Consider the following 11,893-nt stretch of genomic DNA (forward strand, 5'->3'; position numbering starts at 1 on the left):
TATGCCCTTCCATTTACTTAGGTCTTCTGTGATTTATTTTAGCAATTTCTTGTAATTTTCTTTGTACAGGTCTTTTGTATACTTAGCTAAATTTATTCCTAAATATTTCATTCTTTTGATTGCAATTGTAAATGGAACTTTTTTCTTGATCTTCCCCTCAGATTGCTCATTACTAGTGTATAGAAACACTACAGATTTTTTAGTGTTAATCTTGTAACCTGCCACTTTGCTGTACTCATTCATTAGCTCTAGTAGTTTTGCTGTGGATTTTTCAGGATTTTTGACATATAGTATCACATCATCTGCAAACAGTGAAAGTTTTACTTCTTCCTTTCCAATTTTGATGCCTTCTATTTCTTTTTTCTTGTCTAATTGCTCTGGCTAGAACTTCCAATACAATGTTAAATAACAATGGTGATAGTGGACATCCTTGTCTTGTTCCTGATCTTAGGGGTAAGTTTTCAGTTCTTCCCCATTGAAGATGATGTTAGCTGTGGGTTTTCATATATTCCCTTTATCATGTTGATGAAGTTCCCTTCTATTCCTATTCTTTGAAGTGTTTTCAACAAGAAAGGATGTTGAATTTTGTTAAACGCCTTTTCTGCATCAAGCAAGTTGATCATGTGGGTTTTCTGCTTTGATTTATTGATATGGTATATTACATTAATTGATTTTCTTATATTGAACCATTCTTGCATACCTGGGATGAATCCTACTTGGTCATGGTGTATAATTCTTTTAATGTGCTGCTGGATTCAAAGAATTTTGCAAGAATTTTGCTGAAGATTTTTGCATCTATATTCATTAGAGAGATTGGTCTGTAATTTTCTTTTCTTGTAGTATCTTTGTCTGGCTTTGGTATGAGGGTGGTGTTGGCTTCATAGAATAAGTTAGGTAGCCTTCCCTCCTCTTAAATTTTTTTTAAGAGTTTGAGCAGGATTGGTACTAATTCTTTCTTGAATATTTAGTAGAGTTCACACATGAATCCACCTGGTCTTGGACTTTTCTTTTTGGGGAGCTTCTTAATAACTAATTAGATTTATTTACTTGTGATTGGTTTGTTGAAGTCATCCGTTTCTACTCGAGTCAATGTTGGTTGTTCATGCCTTCTTAGGAAGTTGTCCATATCATCTACATTGTCTAGTTTATTAGCAGAAAGTTGTTCATAGTATCCTCTCATTACCTCTTTTATTTCTGTGGGGTCAGTGGTTATGTCTCTTCTTCCATTTCTGATTTTATTTATTTGCATCCTCTCTTCTTCTTTTTGTCAATCTTGCTAAGGGTCCATCAATCTTATTGATTTTCTCATAGACCCAACTTCTGATTTTGTTGATTTTCTCAATGATTTTCATGTTCTCAATTTCATTTATTTCTACTCTAATCTTCATTATTTCTTTCCTTTTGCTGCTTTGGGGTTAGTTTGCTGTTCTTTCTCTAGTTCTTCCAAGTGAACAGTTAATGCCTCCATTTTTGCTCTTTCTTCTTTTCTGATATAAGCATTTAGGGCAATAAATTTCCCTCTTGGCACTGCCTTTGCTGCATCCCATAAATTTTGATATGTTGCATTTTCGTTTTCATTTGCCCTGAAATATTTACTAATTTCTCTTGTAATTTCTTCCTTGACCCACTGGTTGTTTAAGAGTGTATCATTGAGTCTCCATGTATTTGTGAATTTTCTTGCCCTCTGCCTATTATTGATTTCCACCTTCATTCCTTTTGATTTGAGAAAGTGTTTTGTATGATTTCAATCTTTTTAAATTTATTGAGACCTGCATTGTGACCCAGCATATGATCTATCCTTGAGAATGATCGATGAATATTTGAGAAAAAGGTGTATCCTGCTGTTGTGAGGTGTAATGTTCTATAAATGTCTGTTTAGTCCAGTTTGTTTATTGTATTATTCCAATTCTCTGTTTCTCAGACTTCCGGGTCAAGATGGCGGCTTAACAACGTGCGTGTTTTAGTTCATCCTCCAGAACAACTACTAAATAAACAGAAACAGTACAGAACAGCTCCTGGGGCCACGTCAGTGACCAGACACACAGTGTACCCCAGTCTGGACCAGCTGGACCGGCTGTGAACACTCCCAAGAACCGTGAATTCCCAAAGCTCTGGCAGCCAGCGCCCTTCCCCACCAGCCACATCCCAGAGGGGAAAGGAAAGGACTTTACCAGCAGCAGGGACTGGGCACAGTCAAACACCAATTGTGGAACTAATTAACAAATTCTGACTACTAAAAATAGGCCCCCTGCTTAGGTGAACCTGATCAAAGCGGAGGTTGCCCATATTTGCCCCAGTGCCAAGGGGGCAGGACTGACAGAAAAACAGGGGGAAAAAAAAAGGAGAAAACAGAGGTTTTTGTGGCTGTGTATCTACAAAGGCTTGACTGTCTCTGGATACAGTGGCAGGCTTTTTCAGGCTGCAACTGCCCCAGGCATAGGCAGAAGTGAGCTCTTTTGGGGGCTTATCTGGAGCCTGTACCTTCCCCAGGGTAGGGGTGAAGCCCCATCCAGGTGGAATCCCTCCATCAAGGAATTCAGACACCAGGGCTTGGTAATTTGAAGCCATTAAAAGCAGGCCACAACCTCTCCTCTGTCTCCTCCATGCCTCCAGCAGGAAGAGTCTGCCAAAGTTAAAGGTACCGCATCATCTTATGCTGGTGGGACCTGCAGTCAGACAAGTGCCACATACTGGGCAGGATAAGAAAAACAGAGTCCAGAGACTTCACAGGAAAGTCTTTCAACCTGTTGGGTCTCACCCTCAGGGAAAACCAATGCAGGTGACTCTTTCCTCCTGATAGGAGGCCAGTTTGGTCTAGGAAAATCTGGTTGGGGTCTATAATATCTTAGTAGACCCTCCTAAGTGTGTGTGTGTGGGGAAGGCACCACACAAGCAGGGCAAGAAACAAGAAAACAAGATCTGAAAAATTCTCCTCTGTTAAACAAAACTTAAGCTAAAGGTCCAGATAAAGCTGAATGGAATGTCAAAGAACAGATAGACAACAAATTCATCCAGCAAGAAAACTCTAGATAAAAGAAGTGAAAGCAATCTCCAGAATAAACTAATTAAGGTAATTAAATGCCTAGACACCAGCAAAAAATAACAGATCACACTAGGAAAATTGAAGATATGGCCCAGTCAAAGGAACAAACCAACAATTCAAATGACATACAGGAGCTGAAACAATTAATTCAGAATGTATGAACAGACATGGAAAACCTCATCAAAAACCAAATCAATGAATTGAGGGAGGATAGAAAGAAGGTAAGGAAAGAACAAAAAGAAGAAACTGAAAGTCTGAAAAAACAAATCACAGAACTTATGGGAATGAAAGACACAGTAGAAGAGATGAAAAAAACAATGGAAACCTACAATGGTAGATTTCAAGAGACAGAACATAGGATTTCTGAACTGGAGGACGGAACATCTGAAATCCGAAAAGAAACAGAAACAATAGGGAAAAAAATGGAAAAATATGAACAGGGACTCAGGGAATTGAAAGACAATATGAAGCGCATGAATATATGTGTTGTGGGTGTCCCAGAAGGAGAAGAGAAGGGAAAAGGAGGAGAAAAACTAATGGAGGAAATGATCACTGAAAATTTCCCAACTCTTATGAAAGACCTAAAATTACAGATCCAAGAAGTGCAGCGTACCCCAAAGAGAATAGATCCAAATAGACATACTCCAAGACATTTAATAATCAGAATGTCAGAGGTCAAAGAGAAAGAGAGGATCTTGAAAGCGGCAAGAGAAAAGCAATCCATCACATACAAGGGAAGCCCAATAAAACTATGCACAGATCTCTCAGCAGAAACCATGGAGGTGAGAAGACAGTGAGATAATATATTTAAATTATTAAAAGAGAAAAACTGCCAACCAAGAGTTCTATAGCCAGCAAAACTGTCCTTCAAAAATGAGGGAGAAATTAAAACATTTTCAGACAAAAAAATCACTGAGAGAATTTGTGACCAAGAGACCAGCTCTGCAAGAAATACTAAAGGGAACACTAGAGACAGATATGAAGACAGAAGAGAGAGGTGTGGAGAAAAGTGTAGAAAGGAAGACTATGAGTAAAGGTAAAAAGAAGGAAAATTAGATATGACATATAAAATCCAGAAGGCAAAATAGTAGAAGAAAGTACTACCCATGCAGTAATAACACTGAATGTTAATGGATTAAACTCTCCAATCAAAAGACATAGTCTGGCAGAATGGATTAAAAAACAGGACCCATCTATATGCTGTCTCTACTCAAAGGACACGAGGCCAAGGACACAAATGGACATTTACACACCAATGTTAATAGCAGCATTATTAACAATTACCAAGAGATGGAAACAGCCAAAATGTCCATCAACAGACAGTTGGCTAAACAAACTGTGACATTTACATAATTTGGAATATTATGCAGCTGTAAGACAGAATAAAGTTATGAAGTATGTAACAACATGGATGGACCTTGAAAACATTATGCTGAGTGTGATTAGCCAGAAACAAAAGGACAAATACTGTATGGTCTCACTGATATGAACTGACATTAGTAAATAAACTTGGAATATTTCCTTGGTAACAGAGACCATCAGGAGATAGAAATAGGGTAAGATATTGGGTACTTGGAGCTGAAGGGATACAGATTGTGCAACAGGACTGAATATAAAAACTCAGAAATGGACAGCACAATATTACCTAACTGTAATACAATTATGTTAAAACACTGAATGAAGTTGCATATGAAAATGATAGAGGGAGGAGGGCTGGGGCATAAATGAAGTCACAAAGAAAGATAGATGATAAAGATTGAGATGGTGTAATCTAGGAATGCCTAGAGTGTATTATAATAGTGACTAAATGTACAAATTTAAAAAATATTTTTGCATGAGGAAGAACAAAAGAATGTCATTACTGCAGTGTGCTGAAAATAGATGGTACTTAATATTTAAAAATTTCAACTAATGTGTGAGACTAAAGCAAAAAATGTTTATTTGGTACAAATCTATACTTTGACTAGTGCATCTCCTAATATAACTTATGTAGATAGTTGATTGAACACTTTAAGTACACTGACCTTTGTATAGGACATGAGATTTTGTTGGTTTGTCCAGGTGATGCCCTGATGAATCCCAGAGTGATTTGATCAGTGAGTGGAAAAGTATTCACAAAGTCCTCTTCGGGGAATGGTGAGAACGGGGGAAAACTCAACTTCCCCAAGTTGAATTCCTGATATTCTCACAAGCAGTGTGGACAACCAAAGCTATAGACTGAGCCCCCAGTCTTGGGGTTTGTTCATATGAAATTTAACTCCACAGAGGATAGGTCAAGCCTACTTAAAATTAAGCCTAAGAGTCACCCCCAAAAGAACCTCTCTTGTTGCTCAGATGTGGCCTCTCTCTCCAGCCAACATAGCAAGCAGACTCACCACCCTCCCCCTGTCTATGTGGGGCATGACTACCAGGGGTGTGGATCTTCCTGGAAGCATGGGACAGAAATCCCAGAATGAGCTGAGATTCAGCATCAAGGAATTGAGAAAAACTCTAGAATGAGCTGAGACCCAGCATCAAGGGATTGAGAAAACCTTCTCGACCAAAAGGGGGAACAGTGAAATGAGACAAAGTGTCAATGGCTGAGAGATTCCAAACAGAGTCAAGAGGTTATCCTGGAGGTTATTCTTATGCATTAATTAAATATCATCTTGTTATCCAAGATGTAATGGAGAGGCTGGAGGGAAGTGCCTGAAAATGTAGAGCTGTGTTCCAGTAGCCATGTTTCTTGATGATGATTGTATAATGATATAGCTTTCACAATGTGACTGTGTGATTATGAAAACCTTGTGTCTGATGCTCCTTTTACCTACCTTTTCAAGAAACAAGAACATATGGAATAAAAATAAATAATAGGGGTAACAAATGTTAAAATAGATTTAGTTTGAAATGCTAGTGATCAATGAAAGGGATCAGTAAGGGGTATGGCCTGTAAATTTTTTTTTCTGTTTGTTATATTTTTCTGTTGTCTTTTTATTTCTTTTTCTGAATTGATGCTAATGTTCTTGGAAATGATCATGATGATAAATATGCAACTATGTGATGATATTGCGAATTGCTGAGTGTATGTGTTGGGAATGTTTGTGTTTCTTGTAATTTTTTTTAATTAATAAAATTTTTTTTAAAAAAATGAAAACAAACAAAAAAATCTGTTTCTTTATTGATCCTCTGTCTAGATGTTCTGTCCATTGATGAGAGTGGGGAATTGAAGTCTCCAACTATTATGGTAGATGTGTCTATTTGTCTTTTCAGTGTTTGCCTCATGTATTTTGGAGCACTCTTGCTCAGTGCATAAATATTTATGATTGTTATGTCTTCTTGTTGAATTGTTCCATTTATTAATGCATAGTGTCCTTCTTTGCCTCTTTTGATTGTTTTATGTTTGAAGTCTAATTTGTTGGATATTCGTATAGCTACTCGTGCTCTTTTCTGATTGTTGTTTGCATGAAATATCTTTTCCAACCCCTCACTTTTAACCTATGTTTATCCTTGGGCCTAAAATGCATCTCCTGTAGACAGCATATATACATGGGTCCTGCTTTTTAATCCATTTCCTTTTGCTCACTTTGGGGTTAGTTTGCTGTTCTTTCTCTAGTTCTTAGAGGTGAACTGTTCATTCCTCGATTTTTGCTCTTTCTTCTTTTTTTGATACAGGCATTTAGGGCAACAAATTTCCCTCTTAGCACTGTCTTTGCTGCATCCTACAAATTTTGATATGTTGCATTTTTATTTTCATTCGCCTTATTTTGATTGTGGAGTTTAACCCATTAACATTTAGCGTCATTACTGTAAGGGCAGTACTCTCTTCTACCATTTTGCCTTTTGGATTTTATATGTCATATTTAATTTTTCTTCTTTTTACCTTTACATTTCTACATTCTTCTCCACAGCTCTCTTTCCTATCTTTTCCTATCTGCCTCTAGTGCTGTCTTTTCCTATCTGCCCTTTAGTATTTCTTTCAGAGCCAGTCTCTTGGTCACAAATTCTCTCAGTGATTTTTCTGTCTGAAAATGTTTTAATTTCCCCCTAATTTTTGAAGGACAATTTTGCTGGATATAGAATTCTTGGGTGGCAGTTTTTCTCTTTTAGTATCTTAAATATATCACACCACTGTCTTCTCACCCCCATGGTTTCTGCTGAGAAATCTACACACAGTCTTATTGGACTTCTCTTGTATGTGATGGATTGCTTTTCTCTTGCTACTTTCAAAATTCTTTCTTTCTCTTTGACATCTGGCATTCTGATTAGTATGTGTCTTGGAGTATGTCTATTTGAATCAATTCTGTTTGAGGTATGCTGCACTTCTTGGATCTGTAATTTTAAGTCTTTTGTAAGAGTCAGGAAATTTTCAGTGATAATTTCCTCCATTAGTTTTCTCCTCCTTTTCCCTTCTCTTCTCCTTCTGGAACACCCACACCATGTATATTCATGAGCTTTATGTTGTCATTCAATTCTCCAAGTCCATGCTCATATTTTTCCATTCTTTTCCCTACATTTTCTTTTGCTTGTCATATTTCAGATGTCCTATCCTCCAGTTCACTAATCCTATCTTCTGCCTCTTGATATCTAACATTGTATTTTTCCATTGTATTTTTCATCTCTTCTACTGTGTTTTTCATTTCCATAAGTTCCGTGACTTTTTTCAAACTTTTGATTTCTTCTTTTTGTTCATCTGTTGCCTTCTTTATATCCTCCCACAATTCATTGATTTGATTTTTTAGGAGATTTCCACGTCTGTTCAAACATCTTGAATTAATTGTTTCAACTCCTGTATTTCATTTTGAATTGTTGGTTTGTTCCTTTGACTGGGTCATATCTTCAATTTTCCTAGTATGATTTGTTATTTTTTGCTGGCATCTAGATGTTTAATATCCTTAATTAGTTTATTCTGGAGATTGTTTTCACTTTTTTTACCTAAGATTTTCTTGCTGGATGATTTTGTAGTCTATCTGTTCATTACCATTAAGTTCAGCTTATTCTAGACCTCCAGCATAAGTTTTGTTTAGCAGATTAGAATTTTTCAGTTCTTGTTTTCTTGTTTATTGCACTGTCTGTATGGTGCATTCTTTTTCTCCCTTAGGAGAATCTACTTAGGTATTAAAGACTCCAGTCAGATTTTCCCAAACCAGACTGGCCTCTTCTCAGGAGGAAAGAGTCACCTGCATCAGTTTTCCCTAAGGGAAGGTGAGACCCAGCAGGTTGAAAGACTTTCCTATGAAGCCTCTAGACTGGTTTTCCTATCCTGCCCAGATTGTGGCACTTGTTTGCCTGCAGGTCGCACCAACATAAGGTGATGTGGTACCTTTAACTTCAGCAGACTATCCCTGCTGGGAGCATGGGTGAGACAGAGGAGAGGTTGTAAACTTCAGTTTTCCAGACCCTGGGGTTTGAATCCCTTGAGGAAAGATTCCAGCTGAGCTGGGCCCCACCCCTCTCCTGGGGAAGGCATGGCCTCCACAGAATTACTTCCTTTCACCTGACCAGCCTCTTTGTCTCTCAGACAAGCTTAATTCTGTCATTGCCTGGGGTAGTTGGAGTCTGAAAAGCCTTGCAGTTGGAAAAAGAAAAAAAAGAAAGAAAAGAAAAAAATACTTTTCCGAGAAGGACCCCCACTCCTCGGGTTTGCCAATCAAGTGCTTAAGTTGGTACATTGCTCTACATATCTCCGGGTCCTATGTGCCCCTTCCTTTCCTTCAGGGCCCAAACCCTTTCGAGTATTTTGTGTTATCCGATCAAAAAACCTCCATTTGTTTGTTGTTGTCCCCTCTGCATGGGGGCAAAAACTAGTAACTTTAGCTCTTATTCAAGGTTTAGCTGAGCTGGGGGCCTATTTTTAGTAGTCAGAATTTGTTATTTCCACAGTTGGAGTTTGGTTGAGCTCAGCCCCTTGCCATTAGTAAAGTCTCTTTCCTCTCCCCTCTGAGACGCAGGCTGTGGGGGAGGGGCACCAGTCTCCATGGCTTGAGGAACTCACAGTTCTGGGTGGGCTTGCAGCCAGTCCAGCTTGTCCAGACTGGTGTATGCTGTGTGTCCGGCCACTGATATGGCCCCAGCATTGTTCTGTACTGTTCTTGGCTATTTACTAGGATGAACTAAATTCCACACCTCATTAAGCCACCATGTTGGAGCCTTCAATATGCTAGATATTTTAACACCTTTCTTTCAATAGTTGACAGAACAAGTAGACAAAAAATCAGTACAAAGATCTAACCAACTTGACCCTACTGATATTTATAGAATACTACACCAAATAATAACATTAAAAACATCTCTTTTGAAGGAAATATGGACTTTCATCATGATAGAAGGGGTATAAATTAAGTCTCAATAAATTTTAATAGATTGGAATCTTACATAACATGTTCTCTGATTATGATCTTCTAGGTTCTCTGATTTAAAACCAATAAAATAAGATATCTAAAACATCTCCAAATACTTATAAATTAAATATCACACTATTAAAAAACATCAGGACCAAAGGAAAAAATGAACTACTATTTATAATAAATGATAACAGAAATACCACATATGTAAATGTATAAGATGTGGCTACAGCAGTTCTTGGAGGGGAATTTATAACTTAAATAGATATATTAGATAGAAAGAAAGGTTAAAGTCAACCTTAAGAAGCTACATTTAGAAGAGCACAGTAAATCCAAAGTAAGTAGAAGAAAAAAAATAAAGATAAGAACATTAATCAATAAAATAGAAAACATGTAAACAAATGAGAAAGTAAAAGCCATTTTGATTAAATTAATAAAATTGATAAATCCTGGGAAGACTAATAATGAACAAAAAAAAGAGAACACACAATCTTCACTTCAATATCATGATTAAAGAGGAGCTATAATGATAGAACATACAGACATTAAAAGGATAATAAGGGTGAGTGGGCCATGGTGGCTCAGCAGGCAGAGTTCTCTCCTGCCATGCCAGAGACCTGGGTTTAATTCCCAATGCCTGCTATGCAAAAAGGATAACACGGGAATATTGTGAACATATACTTATGCCAATATATTCAATAACTTAGATGAAGTAGGCACATTTATTGAATAATACAAGTTACCCAAAACTCAAGAAGAAATAGAAAATCTAAATAGTGCTGTATCTGCAAAAAAATTGTATTTTTCATTTAAAAAAAAGTCCTCACAGTAAGAACATTGTCTGATGGTTTCACAGGTGAATTACATAAAATATACAGGGAAAGTATATGGAAACTCTTTCAGAAAATAGAGGAGTAAGAGCATCTTATTAATTTATTTTATTAGACCAGCATAAACCTGGTAGCAAAAGCAGACAAGGGCATTATCATAAAGAAAATTGCAGAAAAATAATCTTCATGAACATAGAAACAAAAATTCTTAAATACAGTTAGGAATATTAACAAATAAAATCCAAAAATATATTTAAAAGATAATGCTTCATGACCACATGGGACTTATTCCAGGAATGAAGAGAGTAATCAAGAGAGTGTGATCTTAGTGTAAAGACTGACATATAGATCAATAGACTCAACATTTGAAAACCAGTGTTTTCACCAAACACCAATATAATTCACCACATTAAAACAGTAAAGGAGGAAAATTATATAAACACATCAATATATGCAGAAAACCGCTTAACAAAATTCAATATCCATTCATGACTTAGGAAAGAACCTCAGAACAATTACAAATAGGAGAAAACTTCTTCAACTGATAACGGACATGTAATGCTCAAAAAAAAAAACTGCTAACCTTATATTTACATTTAATGGTGAAAAGGTTAAATGTTCTTCCTTTAAGATCAGAAACAAGGCAAGGATTTTATATTTCATGGATTTTATTTAATATTTTTACTGGAAGTTCTCCTTAATGAAACAATGCAAGCAAATAAAGAAATAAATATTAGAAAGGAAGCTGTTTTTAATTCTCAGACAGCATGGCTGTTTATGTAGTATATCTAGGGAATATGCAAGAAAGCTATTACAATTAACAAGTGAATTTAGTAATGTCACAACATAGAAGACCAATATACAAAACTGCATTGCATTTCTATTTATCAGGAAAATAAAAACTGGAAACTTAAATTTTAAAATGGCATCAAGCAATATCACAAAACATTACATACTTAGAATTAAATTTAATGAAGGATATGTATGACCTCTATATTAAAACTAAAAAAATTATTGAGAAAATTCCAATGTATCTATATAAATGGAGATATAAATCATGTTCATATATAAGAAGACTCAATATTATTAAAATGTTCATTCTCCCTATATTCCTTTATAGATTCTACACAATCCCAATTAAAATCCCAGATTTTTTATAGAGATTAACAAACTAATTCTAAAATTGTTTATGAAAATACAAAAGACCTAGACCCAATTCTGAAGAAGAGTTAAATTGGAAGGTTTACACTACTTGATTTCAAGACTTACTCTAAAACTACAGTAATCAAGAGAGTATGATCTTGGTGTAAAGACTGACATATAGATCAATAGAATCAAATAGGGAATCCAAAAATAGATCCACATGTATAATATCATTGGTTTTCCTCAAAGCACAATAGTAATTCAATAGGAAAAGAAAAGTCTTTTCAACAAATTATTATTTTTTCCATTTGGATAAAATGAATCTTGATCTTACCACACACCATACACAAAAACTTATTTGATAAAGCTTAGAGACCTAACATTAGAACTAAATCTATAAAACTTCTAGAAGGAAATATTAGAGATATTTTTGATGGCCTTGGTAGGTAATGATTTTTTCTTATATGAAAGTCATGAACTACACACAAAAAAAAATTTGTCAAATTGGACCTCAGCAAAATTAAAATCTTCTGTTCTTCAAAATATAGCTTTAAGAA

This window comes from Tamandua tetradactyla, chromosome 3, assembly GCF_023851605.1.
Source record: "Tamandua tetradactyla isolate mTamTet1 chromosome 3, mTamTet1.pri, whole genome shotgun sequence".
Taxonomy (NCBI): Eukaryota; Metazoa; Chordata; class Mammalia; order Pilosa; family Myrmecophagidae; genus Tamandua; species Tamandua tetradactyla.